Source organism: Lotus japonicus, chromosome 5, assembly GCF_012489685.1.
Source record: "Lotus japonicus ecotype B-129 chromosome 5, LjGifu_v1.2".
Classification (NCBI taxonomy): domain Eukaryota; kingdom Viridiplantae; phylum Streptophyta; class Magnoliopsida; order Fabales; family Fabaceae; genus Lotus; species Lotus japonicus.
In genome coordinates this window covers 41,148,365-41,172,796 of record NC_080045.1, presented here as the reverse complement: position 1 = coordinate 41,172,796, position 24,432 = coordinate 41,148,365, and the positions used below count along the sequence as shown (strand labels likewise).

Below are 24,432 nucleotides of genomic sequence, written 5' to 3'. Positions count from 1 at the left end.
GATCTAGCTTTAGGGGCTGTCTTGTGTCAAAAGAAAGAAAGAGTGTTGTATGTGATATACTATGCAAGTAGAGTGTTAAATGAGGCCCAAAGGAACTACACTACAACTGAAAAAGAGTTGTTGGGTGTAGTCTTTGCTTGTGAAAAGTTTAGGCCTTACATCTTGGGTTTTAAAGTAATTGTTCATACTGATCATGCTGCTTTGAGGCATTTGTTTGCTAAACAGGACTCTAAGCCAAGGTTGATTCGATGGGTCTTACTCCTTCAAGAGTTTGACCTTGAGATCGTTGACCGGAGAGGCAAGGACAATGGCGTGGCAGACCATTTGTCAAGATTGGAAGGTGGGGCGTGCAGCCCAATACCTATTCAAGAGGAGTTCCCGGATGAGAAACTCCTAGCTGTTTCCACCGAGGAACCCTTACCCTGGTATGTGCACTTTGCTAATTTCCGTGTTGCTGGTCTTATTCCCCATGACTTGACATGACAGCAAAAGAAAAAATTTCTTCATGATGCAAAATCTTACCTCTGGGATGACCCTTTCCTTTTCAAAGTTTGTTCTGATGGAGTCATTAGAAGGTGTGTCCCAGAGGTTGATTTTGAGAAAATTCTTTGGCATTGCCATGGATCAAGTTATGGTGGACATTTTAGTGGGGAGAGGACCGCTGCTAAGGTTCTCTAAAGTGGTTTCTATTGGCCTACACTGCATAGGGATAGTAGAGCTTTTGTTGAGAGTTGTGATAGATGTCAACGAGCTGGTAACATCTCAAGGAGAAATGAGATGCCCCTCAAGAATATTTTGGAAATTGAGTTGTTTGATGTTTGGGGCATCGATTTCATGGGACCTTTCCCACCTTCTTTTGGTTGCCAGTATATTTTAGTGGCTGTGGATTATGTTTCCAAGTGGGTTGAAGCCGCTGCACTCTCAACAAATGACTCTAAGGTGGTGGTTGCTTTTCTAAAAAAGAATATCTTTACTAGGTTTGGTGTTCCTAGGGCAATTATAAGTGATGGGGGTACCCACTTTTGCAACAGAGCTTTCGAGTCTCTCTTGGAAAAATATGGTGTTAAGCACAAAGTGTCTACCCCCTATCACCCCCAAACTAGTGGGCAAGTTGAGATTTCTAATCGGGAGTTAAAACGTATTCTTGAAAAGGTGGTAGATTCTTCCAGAAAGGATTGGTCAAGGAAACTTGACGATGCTTTATGGGCCTACCGAACCGCTTTTAAAACTCCGATTGATACCTCTCCTTTCCATTTAGTTTTTGGGAAAGCGTGTCACTTACCTGTGGAGTTAGAACACAAGGCCTATTGGGCCATAAGGAAATTGAATTTTGATTGGAAAGTTGCTAGCGAGAAGAGACTCTTGCAATTGAATGACCTTGATGAGTTCCGACTCCGAGCTTACGAGAGTGCTAGCATCTATAAGGAAAAGACAAAGAAGTGGCACGATAGGAAAATTTTGAATAGGGAATTTGTCTCAGAGCAATTGGTGCTGCTCTTCAATTCTAGATTGAGACTCTTCCCTGGGAAACTTAAGTCTAAATGGTCTGGACCCTTTGTGGTCAAGAGGGTGTTTCCTCATGGTGCTGTTGAGGTTGAGAACCCAGAGACCAAGAACACTTTCACCGTGAATGGACAGAGGTTGAAAGTGTACCATGGTGGTGAGGTGCTGAAGTTGGAAACCATGTTTTTCAAACCTCCTTGACAAGGGGGATAGTCTACCTAAGACTATAACAATGGGCTGCTTGGGAGACAACCCAAGTTTTGTTATTTTGCTTGTTTGTTTGTTGCATTTTGCAGGGATTGGGAGCCTAAATTCTAGAGTAGGAGGTGACTCTAAGGCCTCCATGGTAATTGGTAAAGAAGGTCAACTCTTTCCCTTAGTTTAGCTCATGCATCTTTGCATATCTTCCTTTTGTAGCTGTTATTTTTCTTTTAATCATGCATTGTTTTGTTAGAGTCGTTTTTTGGTCTTTTTCTCCCTATACTCACATGTTTTTGCCCGTAGTTATGCTCTCTAACCTGTTGCTAGTTTTGAAATTGTTTTTGGTGAATACTTGTGCTGTCTTTTGGGGATGAGTGATTGCATGCTTGGGGAAGAGAGGAGGAGACTTCGGTCTTCCGAGTGTTTCTTGAGAAAGGAGTCGAGGTGAGTCCATTCAGGGTCTATCTGTGACCCTTCACCATAAAATTTCCCTGGAGGATCCTGACTCACTCGCACTTCTTGGCTCTGCATTAATTTCACTCATAGCATGCTTAGTGATTCTTGCTTTATTCTTGAGACTTGTAGGATTTCTTGAGATTCTGAATTTGTTGTTTGAACATTGTCCTTAGTTGTCCCATTTGAGCCTTATTGGAGAATTTGTTGTAGCCAAGTGATTGGGGTGGATGTTTGGTTGGAATATTGGGGAGTGATGGTCCTTGATTATATTTGTATGGAGCTGAAAAATTGTGAAATAGTCTCTTGCCCCAAGGAAAAAGAATAAATCAGTAAGAAAAAAAAGAAAGAAAAAGAACTCCTAACCAAAAGTTGGAGTTGGAAAAAAGGAAAAAGTTTGAAAAGGTGGGAGCAAGAGACTTGTAAAAAAGGTGTGTTGTAAGCTCCGGGGTTATTAGGAGAGGACCACACTCAATGTGCTTGAAAGCCTAGTTTTCCCTTAGGGACCAACCACCATCATGTTTTACCTAGCCAATGTGTCAACCCTTTTTGAAGTCTCTTTGAATATTTGCATGATTGATCTTTGTTGCTATTGAGTGAATGACATTCAGGACCTATGAACTTGTTTGTGTGCTCAGTACACTAAATGAACATCTCATCCTAGGATTTTTAGATCTATATGTTTCTCATGAATGGACTCTACACTCTTCTCTTTTCAAAAGATGCATGAAGTAGGTTGTTGGGTCTTTCTCTTGGAACTAGCTGTGATTACTTTGTCCCCTTGTTTTTGTGAAGTATTCCTTGTTGAGAGCACTTGTTTGGGAGCATTTCTTGCGCTTGAGGGCAAGCGAGTGTTATTTACGCTCGATGACGAGCTGTCGTTGAGTATAGTGGTGTGATGACCCTATTTTAGTAGTGTTTTTAGGGTCATTTCTTTGTGTGTTCTGGGTCTTTTTGTTGAGTCTCATGTAGTGTTTCATGCATTCTCATGCATTTTTATCTTTTCTTTAGTCTTTATTTTGCTTTGGTAATTTAGTAGTTTTATAGGGAGTTTTTTTGCATTTTGAGTAGAGTTTAAGGCTTGCATGGTTTTATTGTGTTAATTGAAGGATCTCTTGTGCTAATAAGCTCTTTGAGCTTCTAGAATTTTCCTTGGCTTGTTGGTTAAGTTTCAGATCAGGAACTGAAGAAGGAAGAAGGCCAATAAGCATGGAATTGATGGAAAACTTAAAGGGGATTGAAAAGAGGAGTTTCAGAAGCCAAAAAGCCCTTTTCAGGCGAGCTTAAGCGCCTAGGCGCTGGGGGATGGGCGCCTAGGCGTCAATTGGGTCCAGAGAGCATGTTTTTACATGCAATTGGCGCTCAGGCGCTCTGAATTGGCGCCTGAGCGCCCAGACTCGACCTGTTTGCCTATAAATAGGCTTTTTGTCATTCCTTTTGTACCTTTTGTCATTTTTATCATTTTTCTCATAAGTTAGAAGAGAGAGCTTGAGTTCTGAAGCTTTGGGAGCTTTCCCTAGGTCTTATGTTCCAGGTTTTATCTTAATTTTCTAGCATGGATTCCATAGCCATGCTTGGCTAAAACCCCTTTTGCTTTGGGTTCTTTGTAAGACTTTGAATGTTTTAGCTTTCAATCCTTTTCTATTCATGAAGTTCTGAGTAAACCCTTGAATCTCACTTCTATGCTTTTTCTTCCAAGCTTGAATGCATGCTAGCTTTATGCTTTTCTATAATCATAACGATAGTTTGTTATAGAATTGGGACTTGTTGTGAGATTACTCCTTCTATACTTGCTGCTAGGAATAGAGGAAGGGTTGGGGTTTGTTGGCCTGATTTGTATGCTTAGTGCTTCTAGCAATTGTTTAGGTTATCAAGGAATTGAACCTATCTTTTGATTAGGAAGGGTTTTCTTTGCGAGGCATCCAAAGATAACTAACTAGGCTAGAACATCAAGGAGAGACTCAGGATTAATTGAATAGGAGGGTTTTCTAAAACTGAATTAGTTGAACAAGAACCCAAGGCAATCTCATCTCTGTTTTCAATTCCTTTATTACTTGGCTACTTGTCTTTTTACAAACTCAAGAATCAACCAATCATTAAAACTGAATTTTACTTGCTTTTCAACCTTGAACTTGAATCTTAAACTGAATTCACATTCCAATTCCCTGTGGTTCGATAAATTAAAACCCGGAGATATCTGTGCACTTGCAGATTGACCAACAAGGCCGAGCCCCTCGTAAGCATTACTACAGCCAAGATCGTAAGTTTTTACTGGAAGAGAATCGTGTGCCGGTTCGGGGTACCAAGGGCGATCGTTTCAGATAATGGGACATAGTTTGCAAGTAATCAAACAAGGGAATTCTGCGAAGAGATGGGTATTCAGAGAAGGTTCTCTTCGGTGGAACATCCTCAGACTAACGGCTATGCGATGTTTAAGAGGATATTTTCTTCTTCTTTTCCTGGAGGTGTAAGAAATTAATGGAAAAAATTGTTTGGTATGCATTATAGTAGATTAATATGATATGACTTATGAGCTTAGTATAGTAAGTGCTTGAGATATCCTTAGTAATGTGTTAGGTACTCTTACAAGATTTGGGTTTCGGGCCAAAGTAAGATCCGGGCCAGAGTATGTTTTTAAAGAGTTTATTGATTCCTCCAAAGTGATGAAGTAACTTTACAAGACAATGTGTAAGTCTCACAATCGTCGATTAAGAAATCATGAGTGTGAGTACAATATTCTTGCACATTTAAAATGAATTATGATATTCTTTAAATCTCAATAATTGATTACTCAATCAACGATCACGATCACACTTTACCATGATGGCTTGCTTTACCTAGTAAAGTGACTAATTACTCATTTAAGATTATTCAAATTCGTCTAACATTTTTTTTCAAGGGATCTCACAATATTATTGAGAATGTGATGTTTGGAATGCAACATTCACAGGTTTGATAAAAGCTTTAAAATATTTATTCTCAAATAGGATGAACTGACAAACATGTAACTTACCTATGATTTCTATAAATTTCAATCTCTTGTCAAAGAAAGAGAATTTTAACATTTATATAAGAATGGAAATTGTTAGCCATTACCACTCCTTGCGCCACACATTTGCTATTTTTAATTAAATGATTTTAAAAAACATAATGAGAATAGTATATGCCAACCAAAAATATTATTCATTTACCTAAAAAAAGTCAAAAGTCAGTCATGGTTATTATACGTGTTATATAAATAGAAAATAGTATCTGCTAACGTGTGTAGTGTGTTAAATACGTTTTATATAAATAGAAAATAAATAAGAATTGGTAAAGAAAAAACAAGGCAGTAATTCATCGTTGTTATTGTTCTACTAGAATAGAGGATCATAACCAATAATAGAAAGTTACAACCAATAGTTAAGGTACATGCCATCCCAAACAGACACATACATTTTCTCCAGAACGTGGTTTGAAGACAACAATTAACTTAGATCCTTGTAAGTCATAAATCATAAGTTTCAAAACCTGATACAACCATAACCTAGGGAGAATATCAGAAGGAAGACATAAACTATGGGGGATTCCGCAGGAAATGCATGTTACAATGTATCTGTGATTCATCCAAATCGAATCTAGCAAATTGATAATGTTGTAAAATCAGAGCTCAGTATTCTCGCCTTTCAAATTTGCTTCACTGCATTCTTCTCTAGTATTTTCTTATATATCTATAAACGCCTCCTACAACCACGTTTACTTTCCCAAATCGCTGTAAGTATATACAAGTGTTTCAATTCCTCTGTAAAATGATGAAATGTGATTGAAAATCAGTGTTACATTTTTAATTAAAAAACAAACAAACCTGGTGCTGGAAAGCTCCCGCTATGCGCCGAGGTATAGGGAAAGGCCATATCCACTTCGTGGATTTAATGTAGGCCAGCCTCAATTTTGCAAGGGGAAAAAGCCTTGGCGCAGCGGTAAGGTTGAGTTTGCAGTCACATATTCGAGCCATGGAACTATTCTAAGAAAATCATAATAACTTGTTATTTTTCATTCTAACTTGAGGGTATTCTAAATTCAAATTTGCAGGTTGGCTTCATCCTAACGAAACCATTAATAGGGAATTACGAATCTGTTTTTCAGTTCATTTATCCTGTAAGTGGGGTTATAAACATTGAAGTACTAGGACACATTGGATTGATCTTTTACTCATTCCTCAGTGGTTTGGAAATGAACCTTACTACCATTCTAAAATCAAGTACGAAGGCCAAAAGCATCGCCATTGCCGGGATCGTCTTTCCCATGGCGATGGCACCGACTTTATATGCTTTGCATCGAAAAGTTTACATGGGACCTGATTTCTACAAACTTGAAGAAGACACAACTCATGCTTATTTACTTTGGACTCTAGTTATCACTGTAACAGGTTTTCCAGTCGTAGCTCACTCCCTTTCTGATCTCAAGCTCCTTCATACGGGTCTCGGCAAAAATGCTTTAACAGCTGCCATGATTAGTGATACCTATGCATGGATTCTTTTCACATTAGTGGTTCCATTTTGTATTAATGCTAAAGGAGCAATGTACTCAGTGGTCTGTACCATAATATTCATTGTCTTTTGCATCTTTGTTCTACATCCTGTCATTGAAAGGTTCATTAACACGAAGACCGAAAATGATGACTGGAAAAATGGCCAACTAGTCTTCGTGGTGATGGGGGTCTTAGCTTTTTCATACTTAACAGATCTTCTTGGAACCCATGGGATTGTTGGAGCTTTTGTGTATGGACTCATTCTACCTCATGGCAAATTTTTTGACATGGTTATGTCAGTTTCAGATGATTTTGCAACTGGGTTTCTGGCACCAACCTACTTCGCTGGAGTTGGATTGAGACTCACATTAGAAAGTATTTTTATGCAGCAAAATTGGCACTTGACATTGCTAGTTGTACTCTTGTTGTGTGTTCCAAAGATTTTAAGCACGATGTTCACTGGTTTCTTCTTCGGCATGCGCAACCAAGAAGGTCTTGCCCTGGGCTTGATTATGAATACCAAGGGTGCCATGGCACTAATCATGCTAACCATTGCTTGGGATAGAGGGGTATTGATTTATTTTAGTCATACTATTTAATTTAGTACATGTTTGAAAACTGACGTGAAGCCAAGATCATGGTAAACAAAAGTAAAAGGAAATGGATTTTGGTTCACTGTGGTTTTTCCGAACGCGTTGCCAAACATGCACTTACTCAAATTCTTTAGTTTTGATTACTTAAACAATATCTATTGAAATTGAAAGTTCTTGAAATGTGATATTGCAGATATTCTCTCCAGCAACCTACACTGTTATTACCTCTGCTGTTCTGCTTATGACTGTAGCGGTTTCACCAGTCCTGAATTTCACCTACAAGCCTAGAAAGAGATTTGAGCAGAACAAGCTAAAGACAATAGAAAAGCTAAGAGCTGATGCAGAGCTTCAAATTCTAACGTGTGTCCACAATACCCGCCAAGCCACCAGCATGACCCGCTTAATTGAATCCTTTAATGCGACAAGAGTGTCTCCAACACAAGTTTTTGCACTCTAACTTATTGAGTTCACCAAACGCGGTGCTGCAGTTGTTGCTGCTCACATGGAGAAGCCTAGTCATCATAACGGAGTGCAAAACCTGACCACAACGCAAGCAGAGTTAGAGAACATTGCTAGCATCTTCGAAGAATTCGGAGAGGAACATGATGCCACAAGAGTCCATACCTCAAGTGTCATGTCAAACTACAACACCATTCATCAGGACATACACTTCACAGCAAATGAGAAATACACAAGCCTAATTCTCCTTCCATTCCACAAACATTTATCTTCAGAAGGGGTGTTAGAAACAACTAATTTAGAATATAGAGATATAAATCAAATGGTAATGCATGATGCAACTTGTTCTGTGGGAATCTTTGTTGATCGTTTTTCTGGGAACTTACCGAAAAAAAAATTCCACATTCTCATGCTTTTTATTGGTGGTCCTCATGATCGTGAAGCCCTGGCTATTGCGCGCAGGATGGCGGGGAAGGCAGGAGTCACGCTAACGGTGGTTAGATTCATATTTCTTGATGAATTGGCGGAGGTGGATACAAAAAGTTACCCTGAAGCGCAAGGGTTGTTATCTTCTGTGATGGACATCGAGAAACAGAAAGAGTTGGATGATGAGTATGTAAGTTCATTCAGACTCAAAACAGTGAATATGAGTGATGATTCTATATCCTACTCAGAGATTGGTGTACATTCGATTACTGATATCAACATAGTCCTGGATGAGATAGAAAACAATGGCTGCGATTTATACATAGTTGGACAAGGAAATTGTAAGAACTCTCGTGTGTTCTCGAATTTATTGTTGTGGTGTGATTGCCCAGAACTTGGAGTTATGGGGGATATTCTTGCGTCAAAGGATTTTAGTTCACGTTCATCTGTGCTGGTTGTGCAGCAGTATGGGTTTGGAGGAATGGTTTCTAGAAAAGATCCTAACCTTGTGAGGGTTCAAGTCGCTTGAGGTGAAGACAAATCAATAATGGTTGTTAAGGATTTAACATGTGTATACGATGAAAAAGACTCGCTTTGTTTGCTTATTATGTTTCCTGAATTATTTAGCATTTGCGTGAATTTATAACATCATTTAATTTAATTATTTTTATGCTTCAAATTTGAATTTATTGGGTTGCAACAAAATAAGGGTAATAATTATTTATATATTTCAGATATTACTTTTTATTTTTAATAAATAATGAATCTTTAAATTAGATTTAATATTTTGTAGTATTTAAAATTATATGGTCCCATCAAATTTAAAATTTGAAGTGTTTATTACGAATGTATATATGTATATATATGTATGCATGTATGTATATATTAGTAGTAGAATAAGTCGTCCAAATTATAAGGTACAAAATTTCGAAGAGAAAGTAGATGTCTTTAATGTTGTTAATCGTATTAATCTCGATGCTGAAGTACCTTTGTGAGTTGTTGAATCTTCATAACCATTGTTTCCTAGAAGTGAAGTGTAATAAGATTTCATAACATAGCATGGAGATGAAAAAAAAACATGTTTAAAATCGAATATAAAGAAAGTTGCACTAATTAAAATTAATAAAAAAACACACACACAAAAGATTTATGTGCCGAAATTGAACCTGAAACGAACAAAAAGAACAATTAGACATGCTAAATCAGAATTAAAAAGAAGATGATAAAACCAATGATGAACTTGCGATGTTGCCTAGTTGTGGAGAATTCTAAAATTTTAATAAAATAGAAATAAAATGTGAATAGATTGAAAGAAATTAAATAAGATGAATCATATGATGATGACACATAAAATAGGTGAAAGAGATAAAGATGAAACACTAAAATTTTAAAAATAAAAAAAGAAAGGAAGGGAAGAAGAATATGGTGATTCGAAAGGGGAAGAAGGTGAAAGCTCGTACCTTGTAAAAGGATAACTGTTGGTAAATCTGCAAGTGTACGAATCCACCCGGTTTTAAATATCGAACCACAAGGATTGTGAGTGACTAAATTCAGCTTAAGCCTTGAGTTTGAAGGTTTGTTTTATTGAAAAAGAGATATGTCGAAGTAGTAATAAGGAAAAGGAAAATAAAAATACAATTCAGAAAATAACATGCTTTGGGTTCTTGTTCAACTAGTCAATTTAAGCACATCATTCTAAGCACATGAACTCATGAATCTCTCCTTGATGTTATAGCCTAGTTACTCACTTATTGATTCCTCACATAAGCAATTCTCCCATACTAAAATCTAAGCCCAATTCCTTGTGTACTTAGTCATTTATATGAGGTTTTAGATCATGCAAATTCAGGCCAACAAAACCCAACCCTTCCTCTATTCCTAGTAGCCAAGATAGAAGGGGTAATCCCAATCGGTTCCCTAATCTATAACAAACTTCCGTTTTGATTATAGAAAAACATAAAGCAAGCATGCATACAAGCTTAGATTGAAATTCAGAAAATGGGATTCAAGGAATGAAGAAGATCATGTGGGAAAGAACTTAAGATTATAACTCAAATATGAAAAGTCTTACAAGAAAACCAAAGCATAAGAAGAGAGATTAGCCGAGCATGTGCTTGGCTAAGAACCTGAATTACAAGCTTGGAAGCCTTCTCTCACTCTCCTAGATGTTCCTCTCCTTCTAAACTTATGTAAAAATGGAATGGGTATCATAAATTACAAAAGAAAACCACTAAAAACCTATTTATAGGCAAAATGGGTGTTTTTCTGCCGTGTCGGGCGCTCAAGCGCTCTCCTGGGGCGCTCAAGCGCTCTCCTGGGGCGCTCAAGCGACAGCATCAAATTCTGACAGCCACACCTACTGGTTAACTGGCGCTCAGGCGCCAGACAAGGGCGCCTGAGCGCACGGTCTCGCCCAAAAACTCATTAAACTTCATTTTAACTCCACTTTATTGCCTCTTTCAAGTGTCCAAGCCTCTAGACCTTCCCTCTTAAGCTGTTACAACCTGAAAACTTGATGACAAAGCTAGAGAAAATATCAAGAAACTTAAAGGTCAGTTTTGCACAAAGGCTCCAAAACAAGTGGAAATTGATTAAGACTCCTAAACTCTAATAAAATGCAACTAAAGCCCTTATAAAACTACAAAATTACTAAAACCAAACAAAAACTCAAATAAAGATAAAAATGCATGAAACACTACATGAGACAAAGAAAAAAGGCTCAAAACCTACAAAGAAATGACCCTAAAAACATCATATAAATCTCGGTCATCAATAACGGACAAAATGACATCATAACTATTTCAAGAAAAAAATGTCAAGGAAGATAAAGAAGTTTGGTGCATATGGAAGAAGATGAAAGTATTACTAGAATTGTACGTTGTGCGATGCACGACACAACGATTTTATGATTTGTTAAGATAAATTAAACAATTTACATATCGTACTCGTTTTATTGCTACTTTTATCATTATATAAAAAATTTAATAGTTATGCACTGTTGTAGTAAAACATTTTTACACAACTACTACCAATTGAATATCACACATTCAAAAACATGTATAATACACTCATTCTCATTATCATATATCACATATATAGAATATCTTAATGAGAATGAGTGTCAGTTGAACTCTCCTCAAATATATAATGATGCGAAGAAGTTTCAGCCAATAACGAAGTCTTTCTATATATATTGTTTCAGGTGTAGGATTTCCTTATGGGGGAGGAAAAATCTTGTCTCTAGTTTCTCCCTTGAACCCTGGTTTTGTGACATCGAGTTTGCTCTATTATCTTAGCTTATCAAGCTTCGCGCATTATAATTATAGCAGCATTCTTTTGGGAAGGAAATCGCTTGCTGGTGCACCTTACCCAGGGTTCACGTTGCTAGGTCAATTCAAGCTTCAACACACTCACGCCTCGTGTTTTCGACAGTGTTGTGTCATACTTTGAAAAAGACATATTTTAAATATAATAATATGATTGTAATTGTAAAAGTTAATGTTTTTTTTTCATTTTGCAATATACTAATCTTAAAAAAGGACACGTGCATCGCATGAGTTTGACCTCATTCTTTTTATGCGTATTAAAAATGAGAAATAGTATTATTTATATTTCGTGCATTATTAAGAAAATCTTATTAATGTAAATTTGTAATCATTCGTAAAGATTGAGTCTTGCAGCATAAACTAAAGATGATACATTGTTGTAAAATTATTATAATAACACTAAAATAAGTTTATATATGTATGTGTTATATATACATATTAAAAATTAAAATGATTAATATACATTTCTATAGGGATTTAATGGTAATTAATCGTTACTGCAAACATTTTGTACACAAGCATTTAATGATAGGTCCCAAAATTTGAAAATAAGTTTTTAATTTAATTAAGAAAAAAAATGAATGTTATTATTTTTTAATACGTGACATTTAATTATTAGTCGTTAGTGTGAAAATGTTTTACAACGACAAGTGCACAACTATTGGCAAAGATAACACTAAAAACGAGTACAATATATAATTTGTTTAATAAATTTTTATAAATTGAAAAATAATTTTGCCATACATCGCACGGGTACAATCCTAGCATATTACCTCATTCTTTTGTTACATTTGGATATTACCTCATTTATATAGCTTAATCATATAACAACCCATTAAGAGTGCCTACAATAAACTTCAAAGTTAGTAGACAATATTTTAAGAAAATAACTTTTATTTTTCCGATGTGTATCTATTGAATTGATAGAGGAAGACTAATTCTTCATCTTTCATATATCAAACTAACCTGAACCACATTGAATGTTTAAAATTTGCCTCGTATCAAAAAAATTGTTTGTGTAGTTGATGACCCGGGATTTAAGGTTATTTTTCTAGTTTATTTGCATGCATTTTAATATATTATTTAAGATATTTTAGTCATTTTAGGACACTTTAGGTTTATTTCATGCATTTTAATATTTTTATTAAGTTTTAGTATTTTTCTATATTTTATATTATTTTCTACATATTATTAGGATTTATTTACTTTAATTTAGGATAAGATAAGTTTATTTTAAGTTGTTATCTTATTTTTATCTTTTATTTATTTTATTTTATTGTTATTTTAGGAGAAGATATGAGAAGAGAGAGAAAATTAGAAATAAAAAGGAAAAAGAAAAAGAAATTCGCTGCTGTAGGAGTTCTTATCCAGTGTGTCGCCCGTCCACAAGCTTATGGTGTTCCCGCGCATTTGGTGGCCACACGCAGATGCTGGAATTGAACGCGCAAGATCACGCGGGTGCACGTACTTACGGTGCACGCGACTACACCGGATCATCTACGACGCTAGAAAAGACAAAATAGGCCCAGAATACAAAAAAACAATATAAAATCAGTTTTTAACCTATTTTTTTGGGATTTTTTTCATTTTTCTCTTCTTCTAAACCTAATAAACACTTGAGAGACTCTTGGAGGAAATTTCTTGGTGGAGAGGGAGGCTAGGCCCTTTAGGGCCGGTGTCAGGGCCATGGAGGAGGTGACAGCTTCTCCGGACGTCCATGGCTCGGTTCTATTTTGGGTTTTGCTTTTCTCTTTACCTATTTTATTGTTTTGACTCTGTTTTGGTATTTGGGATGATGTAGTTTGATTTTACTCTTATTCAAAACATCTTTATGCAATTATAAGTATGTGTTTCCATTATTTGGCGTTTCTCTCTATGCTTAATGCTTTTATTGGTCGATTGATAATTTTAAGGATTTATATTAATTCGTAAATAGATTGGAAAATTGATATGAGTTGATTTAGACTTAGTTCATAGAAAGGGGAAAAACACCTATGTCTTAGGTTTAATAATTCTCTTTGCGCGTTCATGTATCTTTTGCCAATGTGATGAATTTTAGGATTTGCATGATAATTGAGTAGTTGGTGTGAATTTATTTAATGAGAGAAACCACTCTTGCATCAGTCATCTTAAGAAAGGCATGTCTTAGGTAGGGTTTAGGTTTTCTAGGTGACAATAGGGGACATTAACTCTTAGGTATGAATATCATGAGTTGGAAAAGAGATCTATACCGAGTGACAAGTTGGGATACTCACCTCTCTAGGATAGGATTATCTAGTAGGAACCATTAGGATTTCTTGAGTGACAGGCAGAGATTCTATCCACTAGGACATGAACTTCTTAGGTTAGGAACAGAGCTTGGGAATGTCTTATCGAGTAGGTATGTGCTATAATGCTCCTTTTATGATCACTAGGACTTAAGGAATTAAGGCTAAGTTCTTAATTGGTAGATTCACTTAGCTAAGAAATTAGTAGGTGAATAACTCTTATCGGCATCTTAAATGTTAATTTCATCTTATTAGAGTATATTGGTTGATAATAAGTAGTAAATCAAGTGAACTCATTTTCCATATACACTTTCTTCTTTGTTTGCTTCCGTGAAACTTCTTTTATCGCTTTAAATATATTTTCTCTTTTATTTAAATAAAATCACATTTTACTTGTTAAATCGATCATCCAACATCTAGCTAGTGAGATTAATACGTAGCAACACAATCCCTGTGGAGACGACAAAAAACTCGATATTATTCTACGATTGAATCTTGAAAGGGATTTGATAGTAGTTAGTGGAGGAAAACCTCTTCATTAAATATCCTTTCATCAAAATGGCGCCGTTGCCGGGGATTGTGCTTCCGCTTCTTTTAGTTAAGCAAGTCGGGAGTTGTTAAAAGCATTATTATAGTATGCATTTTTTTTTCTGTTATGCTCTTATATGTCAACTCAATTGATTTGTTTTTGTGCTAAATGCTTGTTGTGGCCTGATCAACTATAATATGATATGAGGTTTGGAATTCTCTGAACCTGACTTAGAATGAATCAGCTAGTGGATTTAATGAGAATTAAGTTCATTAGTCATGAATTGATGATTTGATGCATAGGATTTTGAGTCATAGTGTCTCATTAAATTATTTGAGTTATGTTGTGGTGTTTTAATTTGTGTGCTCGTTTGCAAGGACTAAGTGATTTTACAGGAATTAATTTGAGTTAGAGGGCCCAACTGACCATGTCCTGGTGCTTTCAAGTTTGCACCCAATCTGAGTACAGGGAGTCTTTCTCAACCACTCATCTCTCATTTAATTTCATGATCATGAATTTAGCATTTAGTTATTTCTATTGCACACACCAGTATGCACATGCCTTGAATTCTTGGTATTCACACTTTTATGCTTGAATAGTGCTTGTTGTTGTTTTAAATATCTGTTCTGGGTTTGATGCTAGTTGTTATAATAAAAAGTGTTTGATGCATGAGTGTGAGTGAAACTTGTGGAACATGTGGAGAGTTAAGTGATCGACTTGAGTGAGTTTTGGGAAAGTGCAGTAAGAATATTAAGATTCCAAGTTAGTGGGGATAATGCATAAAATATGTAGTTTTCCTTTTAATCTTTATATTGAGTCTACACTCTTTTTGGCTGTGAGGTTAAAAAAGGGGCACACATGTGAAAGTAAAGCTAAAGTGATAAAAATGAAAAAAAAAAAAATAGTGAAAGAATGTGAGTAAGGGAATGGGAAGTATTTGCACCACTGAGCATACCCCCAATCATATTCTGACCTTGTTAAATAAAAGAAAATAATTTCGCCCTGAGTTGGTAATAACTGTGAAGGGTTGAGAAAAAGCTAAGTTGAAAAGGAAAGAACATGTGTGTGCTCATAATAAAATAAGACTGTTGGTCATCATTAGTGGATTCTCAATATGGGGTTGGGGAATTAGGAATAAAATGTGAAACCCCACATCTTGGAATTTTCTATAATTCTTGTTTGCACTTACTAAAGGTTACTTAGTTTTTAAAGTTTGATTGTCTGCATGAACTATTTTGAGGAACTCATCTCATGTATCTTTTGTGAAAATATGTTTACTAGCATCTTACTTTGGGTGCCCACTAGGGTGGGAAACTTTAAAACTGGTCCACCGGTGCTCCATGGGCCTTTTAGACTTTACACCCTGGAGATTTTAGACTTTTCCCTTCCTCTCCTAGACCTGGACTCCAGAAATCCATAGACAAGCACTTCAGCCATGGCCGCTGCATCAGTGAGCTTAAACAGTTAAAGCCAAAAACCAAATAAACACCCAATTCCAAATTCTAGTTCCAAAATTCAGTATCAGATCCCCGTGGCAATTATCAAGCAACAAACATACATATAAAACATAATTCAGATTTGAATATAAATGTCAATAACACATTTCTTCTCCCACCTACAATCACGAATCCAGCCACCACCCCCTTTGCACATCAGTCCAAAGCCAAAACTACACTCATTACCAAATATTTCAGTACTTCATTGAAACCCAATTCTAATCCATTCATAGATCGAACAAATTGCAGTTCAAAATTCAACCATGGCGAGCTCGATTTTGGAGGGTAAAGGAATACTCGGCGGCACAACCCCGAACACGGTGCCGACGAGCTCGATCTGAGCCTGCATCTGGGTCAAGTCACCGGTGGTGGCCACAACGGTCTTGAGATCGGTCATGGGATACCTGGCGAAGGGTCGAAGACGGTACCATTACCGACGGTTTCCACGAAACCTGCAACCCCAAACCGCAGTTGTCTTCTTCCCCAAACCCTTCATTCTTCTTCCCTCCTTATACCGATCAAACCACCCCTTTCTGGTCTCTGTTTGTTCAGATCTTCATTTCCATGCTCTTGTTCTCTGTTCTTCAGATCTTCAAACACCACAAGGGTTTCTCCATGATTTCATGGGGGTTTTTGGTTGGTTGGGTTCTGGGTTTAATTTGTAGTGGGTTATGGGTATTTTCTGGGTTTTTGGCATTGGAGATTTCGGGATGTTTTTGGTGGCGGTGTGGGAGTGAGGGGGGAGGAGGTGAGGGAGAGGTAACTGGAAATTGTCGGAGCTGGTCAGATGAAGAACAGAAGGTTGGGAAGATGAAGAACAATGGAGTGGGGAAGATGAAGAAGATTATGAATTTACTTTTTTATCCTTTTAATCATCATTTAATCATAACCATCCAATAAAAGAATATTCCAAGATTCTCTGATCCAACGACATATGATGATGGTCCACCGGTGGACCAGTTTGAAACTTGCCCACCCTAGTGGGCACTCTTACTTTGAATTGTTTTCTTGAGCTTGAGGACAAGCAACCTTAAGTTTTCGCTTGAGGACAAGCTGCCGTTGAGTATAGGGGTATGATGACCCGGGATTTAAGGCTATTTTTCTACTTTATTTGCATGCATTTTAATATATTATTTAAGATATTTTAGTCATTTTATGACACTTTAGGTTTATTTCATGCATTCTAATATTTTTATTAAGTTTTCGTATTTTTCTATATTTTATATTATTTTCTAGATATTACTAGTGTTTTTTAACCTGCGCGTTGCACGGGGAATATGTCTATTGTATTTTATACATCAATCAATCCCTTGATTATAAAAAATATATTAAACAACAGATGAAATAGAAGAGTCTGAAATGCTAAGCAAAGTGGACAAAAAGACTTATCTTCTAAGCCTGATCTAGATCAACATGAACTCCTTTCACATTCTTCATGAACATGAAGACAATAACACAAATCATAGATATAAGGAATTACCAACATATTAGACAATAGTAGTGTAATTCTGGATTTTTTTTGGAAAATACGAAGGAGGAGGAGGAGGAGGAGGAGGAGGAGGAGGAGGAGGAGGAGAAGGAGAAGGAGAAGAAGAAGAAAAAGAAAACCAATTTTTTTATTTTATTTATTTCAAGGGTTCCAATTTCCCTTAATAAGTTGGTGTCGCCTCTTCTGATTTAAAAACTTTTATACGTCGTCCCGCCGCGGCCCCGGTTGCGACAGAATGTCTTGAGCTTATTCAATTGCAGTGACTTTCATAGCAAACTTCTTGGGCAAAGATCTGAGGATTTTCCTCACAAGCTTCTCATCTGAAATGGATTCTCCCAAGGCAAAAGACGAGTTAGCCAAGTCGCGTACACGCATATGAAATTCTGAGATTGTCTCCTTTTCAGTCATCCTCATGATCTCAAGCTGAGTAGTCATCATTTGAAGTCTGGACATCCTTACCCTCGTAGTTCCTTCTGGACTGGGCGAGATCCCAGAGGCCCTCGCCTAGGGACGCTCGCCCCAAGGCGACGCGCAAGCCAGGAGTCTGGACCTTCCCCGAGAGGCCCAACCGGCCCACCAAGGACAGTTAGATACGTCATGTGAGGGGAAGGCCGCGCCGTGAGGAGGTTCGCCACGAGCAACCTGAGCATCCGATTCCTCCTCCGCCTCCTCCTCCTTCTCCGACGCCTCCATTACCTTCTCCACCGTCCTCACCTTCGCAACACGGATCTCCAACACGCTCGCCGGAAGCTTCGGGGGGCGGATCGCCATTACATCAAGCTCCGATCACTCACAGAGACTAGAGACGTTTGATCCGCAACGTTGATAACATACGCCAGCGGAATGACTACTTGCAAGAGCAGTTGGACTATTATCGCCTTGAGCAACAAGACGAGGGAGAACGGGAGGCGGAGGTTGTAGCGGAGTTTGAGCCCTTCACGGCGGCGGTAAGGGAGGTAGCAATTCCTGACAACATGAATAATCTCGTTCTGGAGACGTACAACGGAAAGACGGATCCGAAGGATGATCTGCTCTACTTCAACACAAAGATGGTGATAAGTGCAGCTTCTTATGCGGTGAAGTGCAGGATGTTCCCGTCAACGTTCAAAGGCGCGGCGATGGCTTGGTTCACGACTTTGCCTTGCGGATCTATCACGAACTTCCGCGATTTCTCGTCGATGTTCCTTGTTCAGTTCTCCGCAAGCAAGATCAAGCAGGTTATGATTGATGATCTGTATAATGTTCGCCAGTCACAAGGAGAAACTTTGAAGCAGTATGTGAGGCGGTACAATGCAGCATCTGTCAAGATCGAGGATTCGGAGCCGCAAGCCTGTGCGTGCGCATTTAAGAATGGACTGCAGCTGGGGAAGTTGAACAGCAAGTTAAGTTGGCGAAAGTCTGCGCTCGGGCGAACACTTACATCCTGGATGAGGAAGACGACGCGTTCAAAAGAAGGCGTGCAAAAACGGAGAAAGATGGCGGTCAGAAGGACATATCGCCAGCGGGCGGACAAGGTTGGGAGAAGGGAGAAAGTAGCAAGCGAAGGGATAAGAAAATCAAGCCATCGGAGAAGCTTGCGAAGGAACAACTCTATCCGAAGAAATAAAACTTTGAGCGTCGGCGCCCGTGGCAACAAACTGATTCTCGCCGGCGAGAGGGGTTAGGGAAAAACCTGAGCGCGCATGCAGTCAAAGAAGGTGAGAGGGAAGTTAATCCGCCGCGGGTAGCAGTAGACAAAACCAAGTGGTGCGAGTATCATCACTCAGCGGGCCACGACACTGGTGACTGCTTTACGTTAAAAAAGGAGATTAAGAGGTTGATCAGGGCGGGACGCTCACAGATGAACGATCGTTGGCAGGGCGAGCACCAACAGGGGAATCGCTACAAGGGAAATCGCCAGCAGGGTGATCGCAGGCGGGATGACCGTCGTCAGACACCAACATCGGACAAGAAGGAGACTGTGGCGACAAGGAAGAAAGAAGCTGAAGAAACCTTCAATAAGGATCTCAAACCTCCGGTTGAGACGATCAATACAATTGCAGGGGGCTTCGGCGGAGGCGGCGACACGCAAGCGGCGAGACGCAGGCATGTTAAGGCGGCGAGTTCAGTTCAAGAGTTTTCAATTCCATTTGGTTTTCAGCACCCGGACATAGTGATATCGTCGGCAGACTTTGAAGGAATTAAGACACATAAGGACGATCCCATGGTGGTAATGGTGAGGATCAACAATTTCAATGTGCGAAGAGTGGTTTTAGATCAGGGAAATTCTGCGGATATCATCTATGGCGATGCATTTGATAAACTGGGGTTAACAGATCAAGACCTGATGCCGTACTTCGGGACTTTGGAAGATATTCAGGGGAACAGGTCTGGGTGCGCGGCTATTTGGATTTAGACACAGTTTTTGGCATTGATGAGAACACAAAGCTCTTGCGCGTACAATATTTGGTTTTGCAGGTAATGGCGTCGTATAATATCATCATTGGACGAAACACGCTGAACCGTCTCTGCGTAGTGATATCAACAGCCCACCTGGCGGTGAAATACCCGCTGAATTGCGGGAAGGTAGGAAAGATCGCGGTAGACCAACAGCAGGCGAGGGAATGCAACAACAACTGCCTGAGCTAGTTTGGGAAGACGGGAGCTGGCGTTGGGCATAGATGTCATGAGATTGAGATTTTGGAAGGCGATCAGGGTCAGCAGAGTGTAAGACCCAGATTTCGGAGCTGGTTTAAATAATTATTTTTCCGACTCACGCATAGGATCGGTGTAAGCGTGACAGGACCCCGTGCAGGAGTTGTTGTTTGGCAAAGTTTAGTGAAGAAGAAAGTTCATGAATTGCTTAAGGATAGTACCATAGTCGTTATAGGAGTTAGCACGAGTTGTCTGCACACCCGCTTATGGCGAGAGTGTCCAGAAAAGGCTAATTCCGCTCTTAAAGCACTGTTTAAGCGAAATTCTAAATCCTTGGAAAAATAAGAAGTTCTTTTGATTTTTCCCTCGACCAGCGTTTCATTTCGGAACTCTGGACTGTACGCTCGGAAGTCCAACGACGCTAAATTCTATCCTCTCAGGACTTTAAATTTAAGTCCTGAATGAAGACTTTTTCTATCCGGAGCTTCTAACGAGGTTTCCATCCGCGTTGCCAGATTTTTTTCGAAGTTTCCAATCTTTCTTCAGAAGGAAGTTTCTTCATCCGACGTCTATTGCAGAAAGTAGTTCTGCGGCAGATTTTGATGCGGACTGCGTTCAATCCATTTTCTTTGTTCATCGATCATTTTAATTTGCTCAAAATGATCCAAATTTATATTTTATTATTTCATAAAGTTCCTCATAATTTTTAGGATAATAATATATCATTTCTATATTTTTCTCTTAGCTCTGTGAGCTAAATTCTACAGTGTCTAAACCAATTCGTACCGATAATTATCATTTTATATATGTACGTATATATCTACTCATCACCAGCTCACGTCCTTATCTGATTTCGTTCCTACCTTATCCATTTGATCCACTTATAAATATTATATAACTTGACAAAACAAAAGACATTCAGCTTCTTTTTTTTTCATTCACGGTCCCTTTCTTTCTTCTCTTTTCTTTTTCTTTTGTTGCTGCACTTCACCATTCTTCCTTCCTTCCATGAGTACTCACACACCATCATTATTATTCCTCATCCTCTCATCACCGTGAATACACACACACACAAACCTCAAATAATTAATTGATCTCCTTTCTCTATTCCCTGTGAGCTGGCCGTGAGCAAGGAGAAAGTGGGGATTTTTGCACCGTTTCGTCGATTCTTGTCCGATTGTTCCGATTTCAGTTTACATGGATCGACAGCAAGGTAATCTTGCTACTCCATACCTTTGTTTTTAATTTATATAGCTTTAAACCATGTCCTTCTGTACTCAAAGTTTGGAGCAATTTCCAAAATTATCTTTTTACTTCGATTTTTCTTTAGATCTACCTTCTACTACTACCCAACAAGCTAAATCTCTTGCTGATGCGCGCCGATTTCGACCGAGTCGCCGTGGATCTGAAAAACGGTATAAAAACTCATTTACTCACATATTGAAACTTTCTGATTAAAAAGCCACAATCCGACCTTGTGCCCTTAGGATTAGTTGCTATAAATGTCGTTGTGAACAACCGCATCAATTTTATTTTTCCAAGTTTCAACTTTGAGTTTTTGAGCTTTAATTTTGGACGAAACTACCCTATGTGCAATACAATTTCTAAAAATTTTCCGAGCATTGATTTACCCTAGTTATACCCTAAAACTACCTAGGAATTAAATTAGATCCAAGAAAAAGCGCCGAAACGCTAAATTGGAGAGTGGCCGAGACCTATTTGTGTTAGGACAGTGAGGAAATTCAAATCTGGGCAAGGTTGGCCTTATGCTTACTGTAGCCCTTTGAGTCGCCAAAATTTTGGCTTTGGTTTCGTGTCATTCCGAGTTCTTTAGTTCGAGTTATGCGCGTTTAAGTGAGCAAAGGTAAATATTAGAATTTTCTGGTTTGGCTTTACGTGTCAAAACCCACCCATTCGGGGAAACTCTTCCATTCGTGTTAAATGTCGTACTCAGAAGCTTTTTAAGCTTTGTCTATCGTTAATTAGTATTATTGTAATCAAATTGACTTGTTTTGATTAATTTTCGCTTTGTTTGTTCCAAGGTTCTTTGTGGAAACTTTGGGGTTGACAGAGCAAATTTGTGAGTGTGACCTGCACCGCGAGACTGGAACAACTCGAGGTTAGGGCAACTTACTTACTAGCTAATTTCATGATAGGCGTCGATAAATTCGACTTGTATATTGTTTCGATATTGAATATTACACTGAATTATTGTTATATTGCGTTATAACTTGAGATGCTAATATTGTTATCAATTTGTGCGCCTTGACACGGATGCAGAGTGCAAAACCTTTGAGTCGTTTTACTTGGGTCATTCGGGTTGAATGAATAACCCTAAGCAGGTCATAACCCGAGGGTTGAGACCAAGCCCTATTTAAACACTTAGACTTTCACCGAGGATTTCATTTGGGGGATTTTGGCAAACTTAGAATAGTTAGAATTTGGAACTAAAGAACTTAGGGAACTTGGTTTTCGAGAATGAAACTCATAACTTGATTAACTCAAATTGAAATACTTTGATTAATAAATAAAACCATAGGGAACTTAAGAGGAGAAATGATTGCGAAAAGCAGGGAAATGTCGACAAGTCTTGAAGTTACTGGGAATGGGTGGACGCCACAGGGGTGATCCACGATGACGAGCGGAGGTCACCGAGTACTCTAGTACTCTTCCGTTGGGGTTTATGTCGTCAGGGTCGACATTAAACACTTGGGCTTTTATATTGGGATTTGTAGTTAAAAACGTAAGTGCAAGGACGATTCGATGTTTGGCTAACCATATTGCATCATGCATACATTCGAGGTTTGGGACGATCGAAAGATCGGGCCTTAGTGAAGTTGGAACGACTTCGGTCGGCTTCACGAAGGTTGGGACGGTCGAAACACTGAGCCTTCATTGAAGAACACCTAGAGTGTATCTTCGGCATAGTGGGCGGAAATGGTTCAACCTAGGGTGGTTAGAATTGATCCGACTATGCATGGGTTGTAAGCGACACCCGAGCGGAAAATGTTACACACTAGGCCAATGGTGACTAACTCGATGGTGCCATCCCAATTGAACTATCCGGATCATTTGAATTACATTGCAAGCATACATGCATCCTAATATGAATTGTGGTTTATCGTTTACCGAATTGTTGAGATATTGCATGTTAAGTTGTTGTTAGAGCCCGATAACATGCTAAGAATATATATATATATATATATATATATATTCTTAGCATGATGTTTGTATATTTATTCTATTCCGTAAGTTGACTCTAGCGCCTTGGCCTTGTTTGTATGTTTGTGTTTGGGCGGTCGGCCTGCTGCCAAACGTCCGACAGCTGTTTCGAGATGATTCATCACTCGGGGAGGACCAGGAGCGTAACGACTACTACTAAACCATTCAGCGAGGACCCGGACGGAATGCATGATCCGATGAGGGTCGATGGTAGGAGTGTAGGTATGAGTGTATAGAGTCTTTCAAGGTTAGGTGTTATTGTTATAGCTCTGACTAGTCGAATCTATATTTGGGGCAGGGTAGGTCCCCGACACATTACTTTTTGTGTGGTTCTCTGTCATGGGGATCACAGAGAGTAGTCGGACATTAGGAGGTCTGAAGGAGGCCGTTTTGGGCTGACTCTCTCATGTTTTGGAGGACTGTACTTATAACTTCTCACTTGATTTCTGGATTTGAACTTATTCTGCCTTCGGGCTCCCTTTCTGTCACTTGCTGATACTCGTGACACTTTGGGGTTACCGCAGGGCTGTAATAGTATTGTAAATTAGTTTATGTTTATCGCGTCTTGGGTTGTGTCTCTATCTTTAAAGTGTCTTTATTTCAAAAAGGAAACAAAAAAAAATACCGGTGTTTTTCCGCTTAAAGTTTATTTTTGAGTTACTAAAGTGACACCCAGAAATCGGGGTGTTACATTGTGGTATCAGAGCTTAGTCGAGTCTTTCCGGAGTCTTTGGGGAATAGGTCTTCTGTGCTAGGTTGTGTGACTCTGCAAAGAGTAAAAACTTGATTGTCTGCAGAGCAATTTTCGCTCTAATTGTTTGCGTTACTACTTAATCATATTGAATGGTTTGTCTAATACTACCTTATGGTTAGTACTAATTGGACGTTTGACGAAACATAGGATGGTGGACCCTAACCGGATGGCGGAGGCAATAGCTACATTGATCGAGGCAATGATGAACCAAGGTGCTGAAGACGCTTACATGCGCGCTGAAGAGGCTGCACGTGAGCATCACCAACGACTGATGGCGGCGACAATGTATTAGCATAGAGGAATGGACCGAACAGGAGCTGGGGGACCAATGAGGTCGGGTTTCCAAGGCTACAACGGAAGGGAGAGCTACCAAAAGTGGAAGCCATATCAGCGTCCCGAGGGAATAGACCTTATCTCAGGAGCGTACAAACCAACGACTGCTGTTACTAGAGGGAGGACAGTTGACGACAAAGATGTGACATGTTTCCGTTGTGGAAAGCTTGGGCATTATGCTCACCAGTGCTTAGTGATTGGATCAAGATGCTTCAAGTGTAACCGAGTGGGGCATCT

At 38.8% G+C, this 24,432-nt stretch overlaps 1 long non-coding RNA gene and 1 pseudogene across 2 annotated transcripts; both read left to right on the top strand.

The window, feature by feature from the left end:
- The first annotated feature begins 5,616 nt into the window (after positions 1-5,616).
- On the top strand, positions 5,617-8,776 carry LOC130718725 (cation/H(+) antiporter 15-like; annotated as a pseudogene).
- Positions 8,777-20,829: 12,053 nt separating this feature from the next.
- Positions 20,830-23,689, top strand: LOC130720660 (uncharacterized). 2 transcript variants are annotated; one of them, XR_009013199.1, is made up of 4 exons: positions 20,830-21,099; positions 21,217-21,301; positions 21,929-22,005; positions 23,212-23,689. It is a non-coding gene; the product is annotated as an uncharacterized LOC130720660 (long non-coding RNA). The 2 variants fall into 2 exon arrangements; XR_009013198.1 differs by lacking the exon at positions 21,217-21,301.
- The last annotated feature ends 743 nt before the right edge of the window (positions 23,690-24,432 follow it).